General features: G+C 40.1%; 1 non-coding gene across 1 annotated transcript; it reads right to left on the bottom strand.

The window, feature by feature from the left end:
* Positions 1-10,235: 10,235 nt before the first annotated feature.
* LOC112732112 (small nucleolar RNA R71) lies at positions 10,236-10,342 on the bottom strand. The gene has a single exon (XR_003167849.1). It is a non-coding gene; the product is annotated as a small nucleolar RNA R71 (small nucleolar RNA).
* Positions 10,343-19,067: the final 8,725 nt, after the last annotated feature.

Here is a 19,067-nt window from a genome sequence, read left to right on the forward strand (position 1 = left end):
ATACATTGTGCACTTTACATGATTTCATGAGGATTTTGCATGAATTTAATGACAAATTGGATGTTGTATTTCCCATGACTTGGACTAGAACTTTGATGCACTCTATTGCTTGATTTCAGGACAAAGGAAGCAAGGAAGAACCACATTAGCAGCCACGTTAATCTAATTAACGTAACTCCTAACGTGGAATGGGAGTAACTTGCAAAGTTAATAAGAAAAGTAATCGCCAATAACGCTCTCGAAGCCATCATTGCCCACGTTAAGAGTCACGTTAACTAAGTTAACGTGAACTCTAACGTGGAGGAAAGGAAATGGAGCCAACATTAGTGACACTTACCTTTGTCACTAACGTTGGACCAAGCTCATAAGTGGCCACGTTAACTTAGTTAAGGTGGCCTCTAACGTTAAAGAAGTAAAGGGGAAGCCAACGTTAGTGACATTCAACTTTGTCACTAACGTTGGCCAAGTCAAAATAAGCCACGTTAACTTCCACGTTAACCTAGTAGGTTAACGTGGAAGCTAACGTGAAGAAAGTAGGTGATCGACAACGTTAGTGACACCAAACATTGTCACTAACGTTGGGATTAACCCACACAAGCCCCAATAAGCCACGTTAACTCCCACGTTAACCTAGTTAACGTGAAAGCTAACGTGAAGAAGGAAGGTGATCGCCAGCGTTAGTGACACCTAACATTGTCACTAACGTTGGAAGGAGCCCACACAAGCCATAATGAGCCACGTTAACTCCCACGTTAACTTAGTTAACGTGGATGCTAACGTGAGGAGGAGAGATGATGAGCCAACGTTAGTGACATTCACCTTTGTCACTAACGTTGGAGATGGCTAGCACAGCCACGTTAAAGGCCACGTTAACCTAGTTAATGTGGACTCTAACGTGGGAGCTAGGGGCACATTGAAACGTTAGTGACAAAGGTAAGTGTCACTAACGTTCTCGAAGGTTGGCAAGCCTACGTTAAGGAGCCACGTTAACTAAGTTAACGTGGACTCTAACGTAAGGAAGGAGGAGGCTTCTCAACATTATTGGGAAAGGTAAGTCCCAATAACGTGTGCGAAGGACAAAGAGGCAACGTTAGTGGCAACGTTTGTGCCACTAACGTTGAGGTTAACGTGGCTCTTACTTGGGTGAGGAACGTTAGTGAAAGAGGTGATTGTCACTAACGTTCTCGAACCCATATTTTCACTGAACGTTAACACCACTAACGTCCTGAGCTAAAGTCTTTGCCCACTTCACACTTTCTCTCTGCAAGTAAAGCCAAGCCCAATGAAGAAGATAACTCAAGATCCAAAGGCCCATACCCAAGACTTGAAGATGCAACTAGAAGATCAGAAGAGTAGTATATATAGGAGAAGCTTTGAATTATTTTGGGTGTTGAAAAATATAGGGAGCCTCTTGGCATAGAACTACTCTCTGTATTTTACTTTCTCTGCACTTCTAGTTTCATCATGTATTCTCCATCTTTGTTTTCATTTTCTAGAGCTATGAACAACTAAACCCCTTTCATTGGGTTAGGGAGCTCTGTTGTAATTTGATAGATCAATACTAGTTTTCATTATTCTTCTTCTATCTTTTCTCTTGATTTTACTTGAAAGCTTTCGATCTTCATCCAATTGGGTAGTTATCTTGGAAAAGAAGCTATTCAAACTTGGATCTCTTCTGAACCTTGAAAGAGGAATGAAGAGATCATGCTAGAAATGCTTTCTCATGCTGGACCAAATTGGGTTTGGATGGATATGTGACTATAATCCTCTCAACACTTGATTTGGGAAATGCATGTGGTATAATCAGTGACCATACTTCATATCTTTTCATGAGCAATTGACCAAGGAATTGGCTATTGATCAAGATTTGAGAGATTGAATTACAAGGAATTGTAATTCGATCACTTAAGATTGCCAAGGAGATCAATGAGTGCATTGATTGAGGAAGAGATTAAAATGAAATTGATCCGGAGAATGCAACATCTCCTGAGCCCAATGAACTCCCCATTTTTTATCTTACCCATTCTATTTAATTTCTGTCATTTACTTTTATGAGCAATTACCCCATTCCCATTTAAGATTCTGCAATTTACTTTCCGTCATCTACATTCAGCTCTTTATTTCTAGCATTTACTTTTCTGTTATTTACTTTCCCGTCATTTAATTTTCTGCAATTCTCAACCCAAATTCTGATTCGCTCAACTAGAACATTCCTCTAATTAACGTTGCTTGATCAATCAATCCCTGTGGGATTCGACCTCACTCTATTGTGAGTTTTTACTTGACGACAAATTCGGTACACTTGCCGAAGGAAATTTGTTATGAGACAATTTTTCCGCGCATCATGTCATTTACAATTCTGCACTCTACAATCCTATTGATCCACTTGACTAATTCATCAATTGATTAAAACTACTCAAATTTGCCAATCTCTGTGGATACGATCCCACTCCACTGTGGGTTATTACTTGATGATAATTTTGGTGCGCTTGCCAAAAGGACTAATTCACCAATTTTGAATGGGGTGTGAATTCAAGTCCTCAGTTACTAGTAAGAATGATGGAGTGTTGAATGAACTCCAACTACCCTCTAGCAACTGGCTTCAGATCATGCCTTTCCAGCTGGTATGCCTGGCCTCTAGCATCCCTCATCCACTATGCTCCGAAGAGGCATATTTCAGTGAGAATCTGGTCCAATCTCTGGTCAGAGTTGACCCTATGAGTGTAAGATTGGGGGTCATCTATGGATGGTGGTAGCTGTAGTATCTCTCTCACCCTCTCCGAATTGAACTCTAGGATCCTCCCTCAGACCATAGTGTGCCAGTTCATCGAGTTTGGGTTCACACCCTTTACAAGCTTCTAAGTCACCCAAAGATTGGCATAGAACTCTCTGACCATCAGTACACCCACGTCAGTCACGGGGTTGCATAGCACTTACCAACCCCTCCTCATAATCTGTTCCTGAATCTCTAGATACTCCTCCGGCTGCAAATCAAAGCAGACCTCTGGGATCACCTTCTTTTTGCTTAAAACTTTATTATAGTGATCCTTGTGAGTCTTAGAGAAGAACTGGGTAAAATCATATAGACCAAATACAAGAGTCTTCTTCTTTCTCTTCTTTGAAGCAGATTTTCCAGTTTTTGGTGTCATGTATAGGATAATAGAAATGGAGAAATAGAGTGCCCCAACACCAAACCTAAAGATTTTTCTCATTCCCGAGCAAAGAGAAATAGAAATAATAGGGAAAGAAAGTAGAAGAAATGGAAATAATATGGGTGTAAGAAGGGGCTTGAGAGAGGTACAAAGAGGTGGGGCCTATAGAATGGGGAAAGAAACAAAAAATGTTGAGGATAGAAGGGGAAGTGGTTCGGTAAGTGGGGAAATGGAATGTAAAAATGAAAGTGGAAAGAGTGAAGAAAGGGGGAATAAGTGGGTAGGGATCTGGTGTGGTAAAAGTGAAAAGAAGATGTTATAGATAAGGAAGGGGAGAACTCTGTTAGAAAGGAGGGAAAGGGTAGCTTGTGTTTATAGTCCTTTGGTTTATAGTCCTTAACTTGGACTTGTTGAGGAGATTCTTGCTAGGGTGGCTTGTGTTTCCACTCCTCCTTGAACCTCCATCCAAGCTTGGTCTTTAAAGCTCCTCTGGGATCCCATATCCTAGTTTCCCAGTCACCTTCTTGTTGGTCTTTATTCTTCAAGCCGAATGGACGAGCTCACAATTTATCCTTGAAGTACCTCAACACTCTCCGGGAATCACCCAATTGTGCTTCACACCATGCTTGAACTCCAAGTCTTGAATGGATTTTCTTGAAGAACCTTGGATTCTCTTGGCAACCAACACCCTTTTCTCCACCATGTACCAACCCAAGAAAGATTTTGAGTTAGTAGTTCGTCTTCAAGATAGCATATTGATGGGGGCCAATGAAGCTCCTAGGTGAAATTGCCACCCACTCAATATGTTCTTGGAACAGAATTACATCCTCACCAACTTCATCTTCCCCATCACTCAAATCATAGCAAGGAGGTTGTGAGGAGTCTACTTCCATGTCTTTCTCAAACTCAATGGGAAGAGGCTCATTAGGATCATTAAGGGGATTGACCAAGGAGGAAAAAAATTATCAATGATGGAATCCTCATCTTTATCAATCTCCCTCAATTCTCTCTTTCTCTCCTCCCGTTCACATATCCCTTTCACCCTCTTGTTTCACTTCATGCTCTAACCCTTCTTCATCCCCTTGTGGCTCTACGCTGTCCTCTTCACTACAATCTTTAGTTGACCCTTCACATTCCTCAAGAGGAATGCGTTGATCGGATGAGCGAAGTAGGACCAACTGGTTCACCGCCTCGGCTATGGTAGCCATAAGTTGCCCTTGTGTTCTACAGAATCCATCTTGCTCTTGGAGAAAAACTTGAAGGTCTTGATCTTCTTGGGACAAGGGTTGGGGAACTCCACAATTAGATAGGAGAGAAAGTTCATTGGGTGGGAAAAAGGTTGTATGTGTGGGAGGTGACTTATGTTGATAGGTGTTTTGATGTGGTATGTAAGAATGTGGTTGTTGGTATTGGTGTGGTGTTTGAAAGTGTGGTGATTGAGGGTTATGTTGAGGGTATGGGTTATAGGCATATGGTGGTGGAGGTATATAGTCATAGTGGGATCCACCATATCCTTAGTTTGGGTATGCCTTTCGGAAAGAGTTTTGCTCATTGTAGTATAAGGGAGGTTGCTCCTTCCAAAATTGATGCTCCAATCCTATAATACAATCCAAAATTGAAGTTATCAAGCCCTACAAAATGATCACAACCAAACTCCAAACCAAGAGGGTAATAACTCATAGAGAAAATTGAAAATAAAAACTAAAGACATCAATTAACAAAATAAACAAAATCCTAATTAACAGCAAAAACAACCAAACAACCAAAAAGTATCTTTTCACACTATCCACATATTCACAACAACCAAAACTATAACACTCATGGCGCTAAGTCTCTGGCAACGGCACCAAAATATTGATAGGGAGGGATCACGATGGTTCAAAAATTTAGCAAAATAATTTTTTCATTGATAGCATAGTCCGAACCAACAAATAATCCTTCCAATCAAAGTTTAATATTTTCAATTATAACCGAGAGTAATTAAACCTCGGGTCATCTTCCCTAGCAACTAATGCCGATAAGCGCATATAATTTTAGTTGTGGAAAGCAAAGGGGGATTTCAATGATTGAAATAAACAAATAAAGAGATAAAAGAACAAGACAAAATTGCAATTAGTAAAGTAATAAAGGAATGAGAGAACTATATATGTAATATAGATAAGTAATTGCTATAATGTGATGGAAAAGTGGTTCAAAACATAAATGGAACCTTGACATGGGATGCGTTATGGAATCCCTTCCTTGCTATAACCACAACTATGATAATTATGATGGATTAATCTCACTAAATCAACCATTAACATCGAAGGATAGGTTAAGTGAGCATAATTGTTATTAATCCACAAATCCTAGCTAACTTACTAATTACCTTAGTAAGAAGATAGCGTTAGTGAAAACAATAATAACTAACAACCCAAGAATTATCACTAAATGTTGGACATTATGACTCAAGTCATCCATACACTCATTTCCCCAAGCCAGGTGTGGAAATTTACCCCATAACTAAAATTGACATTTCATCAAACACATAGAGTGCATAATCATAAAACATGGCAAAATTAGAAAAATAATGAAAGCTATGAATCACAAATGATCAAAATCAATAAAAGCAACTCAAACAAACATATAAAAACCATCTAACATCAAATTCTTTAACCAAAACTCAAAATTGCAAAACTATATATATATTAACAAAGGAAATGAAAATATATGAAAGTGTAGACCAAGTAGTGTAATAAAAGAGAAATTAAAGAAATTAAAGAAATACTTATAATGAGATAGCAAAATCTAAAATCAAAATTGAAGTATAAAATGCTACAAACCCTAACTAAACCTAAGGAAATTTGAGAGAAAACCTAAACTAAACTATCCTAAAACTACTCCTAAAATGTATTCTATCTTATATGGTAGTGTATGTTGTGTTGCTAGCCTCCTTATATGCTCCAAGCCAGCAGAAATGGGCCAAAAAGCCTCTAGAAATGCGAGCCACGTGACTTTTTAATGAAGTCACGTGCTGGTACTTGTGCGTACGCACATACGCACAGGTGTGTGCGTATGCACACATGGGTGAAATTTCCTCTTGTGCGTACGCACAGGGAGTTGTGCATATGCACACATGGCTGTGTGCTTCTCCTTTGTTTTCTAAATGCGTTCTCCATTTGTACATGCTTCCTTCTACTTTTGCCTTGCCAAACTTGTCTCTAGGACCTAAAATCACTCAACAAAGATGTAATGGCATCGAATGGCATAAAAGTGGGATTAAAATCACTATTTTAAGCACAAAAATATATGTTTTCACATTTAGGCATAATTTAGACAGAAAATACAAAAGCATGCTATTTAGGTGACTAAATGTGGGTTTATATGATGAAATCCACTCAAATCAAACCAAAATACCTCATTAAATATGGATTCATCAATGGGATAAGTAAAAAAATGGAAATTTAATTGAATGGGGAGGGGGAGCAACGGTTGAGGTATCGGGAAGAGAGATTTTGTGGGATTGATGGGATATGGTAGGGTGATGGGAGGTGTGGTTGGTGAAAGGGGGATTAAATAGGGATGGAAAGGTGGGTATAGAGAAAGAAGGAGTGGGGGAGTGTGAATGGAACGTGATGCCAGGGCATTTTGGCCAGTTTCACCGACCTTTTCTTTATGGGTTTAGGGTAGTTTCATGCACTTTCTTAGAAAATAAGCAAGTTTTGGCTAGAATTTCACTTACATCTTGATTCAAGCTAACATTGTGATTTTTATATGAATTCATGAGAATTATGCATGAATTGAATGAAAAATTGGATGATGCATGTCTCATAACTTGGACTAGAACTTTGATGCACTTTATTGCTTGATATCAGGACAAAGGAAGCAAGGAAGAACCACGTTAGCAGCCACGTTAGTCTAACTAACGTGACCTCTAACGTGGAAGGGGAGCTAGCTTGCAACGTTAATGAGAAAAGTAATCGCCAATAACGTCCTCGAAGCCATCATAGCCCACGTTAATTGCCACGTTAACTACATTAACGTGGTAGTTAATGTGGAAGAAGAAAATGAAGCCAACGTTAGTGACACTCACCTTTGCCACTAACATTGGACCGAGCTCATATTGGCCACGTTAAGAGCCACGTTAACTCAGTTAATGTGGACTCTAACATGGGGAAACAAAAGAATGAACAACGTTAGTGACACTCACCTTTGTCACTAACGTTGAGCTAAGCCACTTTGAGCCACGTTAGTTGCCATGTTAACTCAGTTAACGTGGACTCTAACATGGAGGGAGCAAAGAATCGCCAATGTTAGTGACACTCACCTTTGTGACTAACGTTGGGATGAGCCACTATGAGCCACGTTAACTCCCACATTAACTACATTAACGTGAAAGCTAATGTGAGTAAAAGGGATGATGAGCCAACGTTAGTGACACTCACCTTTGTCACTAACATTGGAGATGGCTAGCAAGACCACGTTAGAAGCCACGTTAACCTAGTTAACGTGAACTCTAACATGGGAAGTAGGGGCATTTTGGAACGTTAGTGACAAAGGTAAGTGTCACTAACGTTCTCGAAGATGTGGCAAGCCTACGTTAAAGGTCATGTTAGCCACACTAACGTGAAATCTAACGTAGGGAGAAAGGAGGATTCTCAATGTTATTGGAAAAAGTAAGTCCCAATAACGTGTGCGAAGGACCAAGAGGCAACGTTAGTGGTGACGTTGATGCCACTATCGTTGAAGTTAACGTGGAGCATCCTTGGGTTAGGAACGTTAGTGAAAAAGGTGATTGTCACTAACATTCTCGAACCCACACTTTCAATTAACGTTAACGCCACTAACGTCCTAAGCTAGAATCCCTGCCTACTTCACACTTTCTCACTGCAAGTAAAGCTAAGCCCACTGAAGAAGATAACTACTTCAACTCAAGATCCAAAGGCCCATATCCAAGACTTGAAGAGCCAACTAGAAGATCAGAAGAATAGTATAAAGAGGGAGAGCTTTGAACTAGAGAAGGGGAGCTTTTGGGCATTATTAGAATTACTCTCTGTATTTTACTTTCTCTGCACTTCTAGTTTAACTTTCAGAATGTACTCTCCATCTTTGCTTTCATTTCCCAGAGCTATGAACAACTAAACCCCTTTCATTGGGTTAGGGAGCTCTGTTGTAATTTGATGGATCAATAATAGTTTTCATTATCCTTCTTATCTCTTTTCTCTTGATTTTACTTGAAAGCTTTCAATCTTCATCCAATTGAGTAGTTATCTTGGAAAAGAAGCTATTCATACTTGGATCTCTTCTGAACCTTGGAAGAGGAATGAAGAGATCATGCTAGAATTACTTTCCAATGTCCTAAGCGTACAATGTGTACAATGGACTAAAATCACTTATACTATCCAAAATAACCATCCGAATACCACCTATACTATCCAGAATAACCATTCGGATACCAGGGATAATAAACATCTCATGTTATAAAAAGCTAATTTTGGGTTCACCAAGGTTCGAACTCTTGACCTTCCGGATTTGCAACTCTAATACCATGTCCTGAAACCACTCATCCCAAAAGCGTAAGCTGACAAGATAATGTAACACTAATAATCATATCTCTAATACTTTATAAACCTTCATTGTACACATTGTACGCTTAGGTCATTGGCTCCCTATACTTTCTCTTCTCCCAATACTTTGATTTGGAAATACATGTGGTATAATCAGTGACCACACTTCATCTCTTCTTATGAGCAATTAGACCAAGGAATTGGCTATTGATCTGAATTGAGAGATTGAATTACCAAGGCATTGGAATTCAATCACTTAAGATTGCCAAGGAGATCAATGAATGCATTGATTGAGGAAGAGATGAAAATGAACTTGATCCGGAGAATGCAACATCTCCTAAGCCCAATGAACTCCCCATTTCAGATCTTACCCATTCTCTTTACTTTCTGCTATTTACTTTCATGCTAAACTCCCCTTCCCCATTTAAGATTCTGCAATTTACCTTTCGTCATTTATTTTCTACAATTTACTTTCTCGCCATTTAATTTCCTGCAATTCTCAACCCAATTTCTGCTTAGCTCAACTAGAACATTTTCCAATTAAAGTTGCTTGACCAATCAATCCCTGTGGGATTCGACCTCACTCTATTGTGAGTTTTTACTTGACGACAATTCAGCATACTTGCCGAGGGAGATTTGTTAAAGGACAAGTTTTCGTGCATCAAGTTTATGGCGCCGTTACCGGGGATTGATTTTGTATCAACAATGATTAAATTGGTGGATAACTAGATTGAGCATTTGTTTTTATTTTGTTTGATTTAAGTTCATTTGAGTAATTTACTTTCTGTTCAGTTATTTTCTTCCCTTTCCCCTACCCATTTTTCTTAGTTGTTTATAATTCAGTCACTAACCCACTAACTGTTTGATATATTACATCACTCACACTAACAGCATTTCTGTAGAAATTACTATCTGCATCTATCTTTCTTGCTTTTGCCTTGTTGGTTGTATGACAGGTAGAAGAAGCGGGGCTTCAACTTCCTTTGATTCTGAACCTGAGAGGGCCTTCCTTATATTAAGGAGGGAAGCAAGAGGAAAGAGAGTAGTTGGTGCTGAGGAGGAGGAGGAGTACTTTGAACCAGATATGGATGAGAATATGGAGAACCATCATGAAGAAGAGGCTCACAACCATGGCCGAGAAGGTCCAGCACATCAGGCTGGGCAAGAGAGAAGAGTTATGGGTTCTTACATCAATCCAAACCCAGGAAACTGTGGAAGTAGCATCCAACGGCCAACCATACATGCCAACAACTTTGAACTAAAGCCACAGGTCATCACCCTTGTTCAGAACAATTGTTCATTCAGAGGAAGTGTCCAAGAAGACCCCAATCAACATCTAACCACCTTCCTGAGGATATACGATACTGTGAAGTCTAATGGTGTTCATCCTGATACTTATAGACTACTTCTGTTCCCTTTCTCACTCAAGGACAAAGCATCTAAATGACTGGAATCCTTTCCAAAGGAGAGTTTAGCAACCTGGGAAGATGTGGTGAACAAATTCTTGACAAGATTCTATCCTCCTCAACGGATCAACAGGTTGAGAGCTGAGGTACAAACCTTTAGGCAGCAAGATGGTGAGACTCTATATGAAGCATGGGAGAGGTTTAAGGACCTGACAAGAAGATGCCCGCCAGATATGTTCAATGAATGGATGCAGTTGCACATTTTCTATGAAGGTCTTTCATATGAATCAAAGAAGGTAGTAGACCACTCATCCAGGGGATCTCTGAACAAGAAGAAGACCATTGAAGAAGCCATAGATATCAATAAGACTGTAGCTGAGAATGACTATTTCTATACTTCTGAAAGAGGCAACACTAGAGGAGTGATGGAGCTGAACAACGTAGATACACTGCTAGCTCAAAACAAGATGATTACCAAGCAATTAGCTGACCTCACCAAGAAGATGGAGAGGAATCAAGTAGCAGCAATCACCACTTCAGCAGCAACTCAAGAAGGAGTGAATGAAGAGGCAGAGGGTGATCAGGAACAGGCCAACTACATTGGAAATTCACCCAGGCAGCACCATGACCCATACTCCAAAACATATAATCCTGGTTGGAGGAACCACCCAAACTTTGGGTGGGGAAATCAATAGGATCAAGGCCAAGATCAGAGACGCCACAACCCCAGCAACAATGCAACTCACAAACATTCCACACAGAGATCATATCAGCACCCACCTAACAACACACCTCAACATCCATACCAAAGTAAAAATGGCCCTTCTCACCCCTCCAATCTCAACTCACCATCATCTGAAGATAGACTCTCCAGGATTGAAACCCTACTTGAAGGCATATGCAAGGAAATTCAAGATAACAAGGTGTTCAAAGAGGAGGTGCGAGCCAATATCAAGAATCAGGGAGACACCATCAAAAGGCTGGAATTTCAAGTGGGATACCTATCTGAGAAGATTCCCAAACCTACTGATAGCTTCCCAAGTGACACAGAAAAAAATTCGAGAGGTGAAGCAAAGAAAGTCAGATGGGAAGATTGCAAGATGGTTACTATAAGTGATAAGGAGACTGAGGAAGAGCTGAGCAAACCATCAGAACAATCTGAAGTTACATCAGCAGGAAAGCAGGAAGAGAATCCTCAGGAAACCACAATTACGCAGAAAGAGTTGCTGAGGCTCTATGCACCCTTTTCCCTAATTACTAAATGGTGGTGTAGAGAAGAGAATATACTCAAGGTTTCTTGACATATTTGCATCCCTCCATGTAAACATACCATTCATCAAGGCTCTCCAACAAATGCCCTCATACATCAAGTATATGAAGGAGCTGCTGACCAGGAAAAGCTCACTCAAGGGAGGACAAATCATAGTGATGAACAAGGAGTGCAGTGCTCTCATTCAACCAGAGCTGCCTACAAAAAGGAAGGACCCAGGGAGTTTTCACATCCCCTGTGCCATAGGAGAAACAATGTTTGACAAAGGACTCTGTGATCTGGGAGCAAGCATCAACTAAATGCCTTTATCCCTTATGAAGAGGCTGCAAATCAATGAGCTGATGCCCACAGACGTAGTCATCAGGCTGGCAGACAAAACACAAAAACAAGCAATTGGAGTGGTTGAAAACGTGCTGGTGAAGGTTGGGAACTACTTCCTTCCCACAGACTTTCTCATACTGGAAATGGAAGAAAGTCACCTTCACCCAATCATATTGGGAAGACCATTCTTAGCTACAGCCAGAGCACTCATAAATGCGGAGCGAGGAGAGCTAATACTGAGGATACATGATGAACAACTCACCTTCAACGTCTTCAAGCTCTCACAAGAAGCAAGTCAGGAAGGCAAGGAACTAAGGGCAGAGCATGACAGAGCAATGGTGGGAGAAAAAAGCATTGAAACATAAGCTCTACACCCTGGAATTCCTTTGGGTGATGAACAAGAGAATCAGCAGCTGTCACAGCTAAAGGAAACTCAAGTGGAGTCAAAACCACCAGAATCATATAAGACCATCAACAAAATCTCCCTAGGGAAAGAGACCACAAAGAGCAGGATAACAGCAAAAGAAACAAAGAAGAAAGTACCAAGGAGATGGAGGAATAAAAAGATCCCTACAAAAGATTTCTCTCCAGGGGATAAAGTGATCTCAGCTTACTTCCTAGATATCCCACCTCATCTCCCCACCATCCCATCTCAGTTACCTAAGGTTTTCACCATCAACCAAGTTCTCTCCACATGTTAATATAGGTTTACTGCAAGAGGGGAAGATCTGAAGCATTACCAACCACCATGACAAAGGCAGAACGTCAAGCTAGTGACGCTAAAGAAGCGCTTCATGGGAGGCAACCCATATTTTACATGCTTTTAAAAGTAGTTAATAAAGTAAGGTACAGGGATTTCAACTCAACTTGACATGCACTTGAATGAATCCTTCTGTACAACATATAGTGAGGAACAAGTTTGGTGTTCAAGGCACACTAAGAGAACATAAATGTAACCCATATCATGTCACTCTTAGGGGCCTTGAACAAATCTTTTACACCACATGGCACCAAACTAAGTTTGGTGTTGCCAATGTTGCATACATGGATGTTAAGTTAGTCAGTTGGTGTGCACTCATGAACAGCACTTAGTAGTTAGAAACAAAAACTTTAAAAAGTAGTTATTCTTTTAATTTTGCCGCCACTTTCCACAAGTTTTCTTTGAATCACGTTTCTTTTATTTTATAGAAGAATTGATGGGACAGTTGAAGGGTTCGGCTACCACAAAAGGAGAGGACTGTACAAGTGTCTCCAAGGGGATTGCATAAAGTTGATGATCCTTGTGCTCATCCCATGCTAAACCCCATCCGTCCATCACACAACCACCCCATCAATCCACACCTTCTATTCACTCACCACTTCTCTATATAAGTGAGTCCTAGTCCGTACTTCCCTTCACATTCCAGCAACCACTTCTTCAAACTTCTCACTCTCGACGTACAACTCTCCAAGCCACACCCTATCCAAACCCAACCGAATTCCACCACTCGTCACTAACCTCAACACCTTCACTTTCCAAAAATCACTCATGGCATCATCAAGCTCTAAAAGAAAAAAGGGGAAGGAGCCTATGGAGCAACACCTTTTCGATGAAAAGAAGTTTAGAACTTTTTATCATGCACTCCAATTTGGATGGATGGCTGATAAGGAGATCATATATGAGCTAGGCTTTCAAGTCAAGAAAACTGAGTGCCCCGAAATCACAGAGAAGGTAGAAAAGAGAATATGGGAGCTCCTCACCGATCCGGTCACCACAAGAATAAATGCAACGCTCGTGAGAGAGTTCTACGCAAATGCAGTGAGGTATGATAAGAAAGAGGAGTCTTATATAAGCTTTGTGAGAGGAGTGACGGTGGATTTTAGTCCCATGAGCATCATGAGAGTGCTGAAGCTATGAACTATACCATTTGAGGAAGAGAGTTATTAATCTCAAATAGATGGTAATCCTAATTATGACCAGATTGTGAAAGATATCTGCATACAAGGGGCAGACTAGATGAGAGATCCCAATGGAAAACCCAAATTTATTAAAAGAGGTGACCTCAACCCTGAAGCAAAGGGATGGTTCAAAATTGTAAGGAGAATCTTAAGAGAGCAACAATGGTGCAATGCATACTTAAAGGGGGAGAGATCAAAGTGCACGAGCTCATAGCCCAAGGCATTAGGAAGATGGCTGAGAAAAGTGATTCTGGAGGAAGGCTAGGCTATCCCAGCACCATTTTCCGACTGTGTGACAAGGCCGGGGTAGTGTTTGAAGATGAAACCCCGAATGGATAAAAGTTGGTATCCCAATTACTGTCCGGCGTATGCATGCTGTTACATCTCCCCTACCTCAACGAAGGATAAGAAAGAGGGTAGCCCAGCAAAATGTAGAAGGGCAAAACCCAGAGGAGCAAGCCGTAGCCACCTTGAATATGCACCAATTACAAGAAGCCATTGATGGCTTATCTAGGAAATATTGGGAGAATCAAGAGGCACAGAAGGAGCTTCAATTACAGATGATGGGCCATCAAGAGGAATTGCTCTCGAGATGGATGATTCAACAAGGGGAGTGGCAGAAGCAAATGATGGAGCAACAATTGGAACAAGGAAAACAATAGGGTGAATCCTTCCACAGGATAGAACAAAGGCAAAATAGACAAAAAGAATCTATCCAGAAGCTAATCAACATCAAAGCACATCAAGGTGCACACATACATGAGATGCATCGAAAACAAATAGAACAAGCAGAACTCTTTGACGAGCACAGGGCATTCTTTGAAGGGGTTTACATGAGTGAAAGTGAAAATCATGTAAACATGCTAGCCAGGCTCGGATACTTAGTCGGACAGCTACCTATAGTACATCTGGGAATCACAAAATATGACGAAGTGAAGGATGAGTTAGCACGAGAAGAAAGAGAAAGGGTGGAGAAGAGTCATGAATCAGTAAGGAAGGCACTTGAAGACTGGAAAAGAGCCAGACTAGCACGGATACAAGGAAGTACAAGTGGACGCAAAGAGGACAAGCAAGAAGGAGAGCAGGAGCAACCCCATGAGTAAAAAGTGGTGGAGTTCCCTTATTGTCCCATCTTTTTCAAGTTTTAAATAAGGAAAATCATGTATGAAATAGAACATGCTTCCATGGTAGTTTAGAATTTTCAATTCTGTTTTTAGTATTCTCCTTGCTTAGGTCTATGATTGCTAGTCAAATTGCCTGTTTTCAATTCCATCTTGCTTATTGTATGCTTGTCCTTTTTAAGATAAATAAAAAGAGATGTTATGAAAGACCAGAGTGAAGTTCAATTTGTGGAGTAAGTTCTTAGATTTGTGGTGTAGTAATCACTTAGCTAAGTTGGTTCACCAACAAGGTGGGAAGGCAACTATCTGTCCTAAATCATATGCTTGAAACACACCCCATGAGACTAGCTAAATAATAAGATCCTAATAAGAAAAAGGAAAAGAACAATAAGAGTTGAAAAAGAAAGAAAAGTTAATAAAGAATAAGGCTAGGCACCAAGGGCTTGAATCTTGAGGGATGTTTCTGTGGTGCTCTTGTACCAAGGATCTGCTTGGATGAATAAGTTCTTAGGAGTGCTTCATCACTTGGTAACTTGGGTTAACTAACCCGGGATTATCAACTGAAAATCCACTATCAAGAGCAACCTTGCTACAGAACATTTAGTAACCCAAAGAGGTGCTGGACACCAAGACCTCAAGGGAAGAAAATAACAAACCATGTGCCTGTGGTGTGCATGTATGGGGGAGAGAGACTTGAGGGAGTAAGTCCTTAGGGGTGTTTCAACACCTAGCACCTTGAACCAACTGGTTCGGGAGCGTTGGTTGAAAACTTATCTTAAAGAGTCGCCCACTCACAGAACACTCAGCCTAAGGAAGAAATGAACCTTGGAAAGACAAATGGATCAATAAATAAAAGTCTCAAAGGGTGCAATCAAGTGAGTATTCCAAGGCATGATAAAGGTCTGAAAGCCAGTAAAGGAATGAACCTAAGTTGCTATGCATGAAACCCCATAAAACCAGGAATATGACTTTCACAATAATGATTCATTTATCTTGTCATTTCATTCATCATTCTCTTGTTCCAGTGCTTGCTTAGGGACAAGCAAGCTTTAAGTTTGGTGTTGTGATGCCAGGGCATTTTGGCCAGTTTCACTGACCTTTTCTTTATGGTTTTAGGGTAGTTTCATGCACTTTCTTAGGAAATAAGCAAGTTTTGGGTAGAATTTCACTTACATCTTGATTCAGGCTAACATTGTGATTTTTATATGAATTCATGAGAATTATGCATGAATTGAATGACAAATTAAATGATGCATGTCCCATAACTTGGACTAGAACTTTGATGCACTTTATTGCTTGATTTCAGGACAAAGGAAGCAAGGAAGAACCACGTTAGCAGCCACGTTAGTCTAACTAATGTGACCTCTAACGTGGAAGGGGAGCTAGCTTGCAACGTTAATGAGAAAAGTAATCGCCAATAACATCCTCGAAGCCATCATAGCCCATGTTAATTGCCATGTTAACTACATTAACGTGGTAGTTAACGTGGTAAACCACTATTTTATGGTTTATATTGTGCTTAATCGTGTGGTTTTATCATGATCCTTACCCACTTATTCATTAAATTAGCATGAAATTATAATTCCTTCCTGAATTTATAATATGTTTGAAAACTGCTTCCTAGAGACTTTAATTATGTAATTTTAATTCTCCTTTATTCCATTCGATGCCGTGAATGAGTTGGAGATTGGAGAGGAAGCTAGCAAAAATGGAAGGAACACAAGAATTTGAGGAGATAACCAGCGAGAAGTGATGCGGTCGCATGGCTCACGCGACCACGCGAAGGAGAGCGATTTGCAGTGATGCGGCCGCATGGCTCACACGGCTGCACGGATTGGAAAAGCTCAAGCGACGCGGTAGCGTGGACGACGCGAACGCGTGGCAAGGAAAAGCGCGAATGACGCGTCCGCATGGATGACGCGATCGTGTGACATATGCGATCTGCATAATTTGCAGAATTTGCTGGGGCGATTTTGGACCTTATTTCGACCAAGTTTTCGGCCCGGAACAGCAGACTAGAGCCAGAGAATATGCAGAAACAAAAGACAACATTCATTCTACACAGTCGGGAGTTTTAGATCTAGTTTTACTCCTTTTAGGTTTTTCTCTCTAGGTTTTAGAATTTTAATTTTCAATTGGTCTTAGCATTGGAACATTGAGAAGAGTTATTTCCCCATCAAGACTTCGTCATTCTAGTTCGTTCTCTTAACTTGGTTTTATTCTTCCATGTTCTTTGCTTTGTTCAATTTTGTCATTTGAATACTTTCATGATTATTTAGTACAAGGATTATTTCTTCCCTTTTAATTTATTTTCCATTCCAATAATCATGTCTTCTTTTAATTCCCTTTCATGAGTTATGGATTTATTATTTACAATGAGTGAGTAGTTTCCTCACTTGATGGAGAGTTGATTAAAAGGAACTCTCGAGTTGGAAGGATTGAAAGAAAAATTGTAATTGGATTAACTGTTGGATTGTTATCTAATCACTAACACCAATCCCTTTGAACTAAGTGGGTTGCAACTCGTGAACAGATCTAGCATTTCAACTTGTTTGACTTTCCTTTACCTAGTAAAGGATAACTAAACAGAACAACCATTAATTATAAATTAATCTTGGAATCATCCCATCAATGATAGAGATTCCAACTAATCAACTCCTAGTCAAGGCTTTTATTCATATTATTTAAATTTCCTCAATTTAATTTTCCCTCTACTTAACTCAACTTCTTGGAACATCTGATTAATGAAATAGCACACTTTTCTGCAACTCGTTGGGAGACGACCTGGGACTTAAACTCCCAGTAATTTTTAATTTAAACTCTCTGTGACATATTTCTAAATTGATAGGCAGATTTTCGGTGAGTTAAGAACTATACTTGCAACGTAACTATTTTAACAATTTTTAATTCACCAACTTCTGTGCCCCATCAATTTTTAATCATGGCCTTCCACGCGGCCGCGTGCCCTGAGTTTTCGATGTAAAAGAGTGCACAATGAAATATTGTGCGAGAGTGATGCTGGATTGGTGCTGGAAGCACAATCCTTATCATGCGACCGCGTCGCCGACGCGGCCGCGTCATTCATTTTCTGGCACACACTCACGCGATCGCGTGACCCACGCGATCGCGCCGTCCCAATTTTGGCAATTAAATTTAATTGAACAGAGAGTTGTGCTGGTGCGAGGCTGCACTCACACCAGAAGCATAACATGGGTCACGCGACCGCGTGACCGACGCGATCGCGTCACCATACATGAAACGCATCCACGCGAACCCGTGCCTCACGCGGCCGCGTCGCATGCGCCGCACAGCTCAACCAAAAATTGCCACATATCTTATCTTTCTCTCCTCCAAATCCTAATTTTTCTTTTCCTTCCTTATTTCTTCCTTCTCCCTTCTTCCTTCTATCCCACCTATCACTCTTTTTCTCACCTCCACTACCAAGGTTCTATTTCCTTCCTCCCTCTTTCTTTTTCTATCATTCTTATTATTTTATATGTATTTTCTTTTCTTTCCTTTTTTTTTCTTTTCATTATTCATATTTTCTTTCTTTTTCTTTTCCTTTTTACATGGTATTAGAAAATTTTTAATTATGTATTTTGAGTCATTATCCCTCATTATATGCTTGTGGATTGTTGCAAATTGTTTGACAATTATTTTTATTCTATTTAAGGGATTGCTTGCATGTTCACCTTCATATTTTCTATATCTTATTCACCATGCATGCTATGTGTTTGTGAAAAAGCTCAAATGGCATTATGCACTTTCTATGTTGTTATACTATTCAATGCTTGCTTTTCACAACTTTCCTTTACTATTGTATTAATTGAATTTAATTGTCAATAGAAACGTGATGGTTTGTTACAAAGTATTGCTTGGTCTATGCTACTCATGCCCTTTGCCGGCATGCCAATAAACACCTTGCAGTCACTTGTCTTTATATGCACTAGCTATTTTCCATTGTTGGCTTTTCACATGTACTCGCGAGCATGTGATAATGTCAATATATCTTAATATGCATCCATCACCCTCTTTTTCGTTTCCTTCCTTGCTGTATATCTCTTTGAATTTAATTTAATTTCTCTCCCCTTCTTTCAGGATGGCCACCAAGAAAGGAAAAGAGAAAGCTACTTCCAAACCACTAGCAAGAAGAGGAACTAAAAGAGCATTAGTGGCAGAGCCTTCTTCAACCGCAGTCAAGCCCTCAACAAAAAGAGTTAAGAGGATAATAAAGGTTGATGAAAAGGAGAAAGCCTTTCCAGCAAAGGACACTGCGCGATTTCCCAATCGCTACTGTGAGCAGATGTTCCCTA

This window comes from Arachis hypogaea, chromosome 12 (genome assembly GCF_003086295.3).
Source record: "Arachis hypogaea cultivar Tifrunner chromosome 12, arahy.Tifrunner.gnm2.J5K5, whole genome shotgun sequence".
Classification (NCBI taxonomy): domain Eukaryota; kingdom Viridiplantae; phylum Streptophyta; class Magnoliopsida; order Fabales; family Fabaceae; genus Arachis; species Arachis hypogaea.